The sequence below is a fragment of the Colobus angolensis genome, unplaced genomic scaffold (genome assembly GCF_000951035.1).
Source record: "Colobus angolensis palliatus isolate OR3802 unplaced genomic scaffold, Cang.pa_1.0 Scaffold278, whole genome shotgun sequence".
Classification (NCBI taxonomy): Eukaryota; Metazoa; Chordata; class Mammalia; order Primates; family Cercopithecidae; genus Colobus; species Colobus angolensis.
The window spans coordinates 245,315-246,739 of NW_012116021.1; positions in this window are offsets into that span (position 1 = coordinate 245,315).

The following is a 1,425-nucleotide window of genomic DNA, read 5'->3' on the forward strand; positions in this document are numbered from 1 at the left end:
GCGGAGTCTCGATCTGTCGCCCAGACTGGAGTGCAATGGCCGGATCTCAGCTCACTGCAAGCTCCGCCTCCTGGGTTTCCGCCATTCTCCTGCCTCAGCCTCCCGAGTAGCTGGGACTACAGGCGCCCGCCACCGCACCCGGCCCCAACAGTACATTTTTTAATAGTTATACTATTGTAAAATGACTCCTTAAGATAAAGTTTTAGAGAAACTATATTCTGGATAGAGCTGATTTACATTTTGAAAATTTCTGAAAATCGGCTTTTGTTTTAAAATTGATTTTTTTTCATTTCTGGCAAGCCTATCAGGTTTAATCAAATACTTTAAAAATGATTATCACATACTGCAATCTTTAAACAAACAGGTATTTTGATTCTTTACCTCCTACAGAAATTCAAATTTATTCAATTGAACTCACATTTTAAAATTCTGTGTTTCTGCTGAACTCTAACCTTCTAATGTTGCCTTCTAAGCAAATTGAAAGCTGCCTTATACTGAATGAGGAAGAGAACAAATACTTGGCTGAATGAGGTATTGCAAACGACTGCATGCACTTTGAAGAAAGACTTAAGTTATTATTATAGGATTTCCATTCTTTTTAGCTTTTTCTTAAATATATGACAAAATACTTACACAAAGAGTGGTATTTCAGTTAATATAGTGAATTTATTTCCAGACTGACATTCAGTTTGAACATGCCAGTATGTGATTTAATCCATAGGTACCTGATGAGCACATTATTGTCAGATTGGTTACAGATGCTAAACGCTATCTGAAGGTCATTCCTAGTCATTTATATTTAATCTCAATGTGATGGTGTCTAACCTGAACCATTCCAATGGGGAAGCGCTCCCCATATCAGACAAGTGTAAGGTGAGGCAGTGCCGAGACCCCTCTCTGGCTTGCTCTCTCTAGCTGTGCATGCCCCTGAGCCTTCTCTAGTTTGGGGGATACTTTGCCCCGGCTTATTTATGTTACTGCCATTAACCTTCAGTTTGTTTATGTCCACTTCTTCACCTGCTTGATTTATTGGTTTTCTTTTCTTCCCCCACATATTTTATTATCTTGGAGAAGGTGAGACATACCTTAAAGTTTTTTAATAACCTGGTAATAACTTTCAGAGCAGGCATGTGGGATTTGGGGCTTTTTTCTTTTCTTTTTTTTGTTATACTTTAAGTTCTAGGGTACATGTGCACAATGTGCAGGTTTGTTACATATGCATACATGTGCCATGTTGGTTTGCTGCACCCATCAACCCATCATTTACATTAGGTATTTCTCCTAATGCTATCCCTCCCCCAGCTCCCCACCCGCTGACAGGCCCCGGTGTGTCCATGTGTTCTTATTGTTCAACTCCCACTTATGAGTGAGAACATGCAGTGTTTGGTTTTCTGTCCTTGTGATAGTTTGCTGAGAATGATGGTT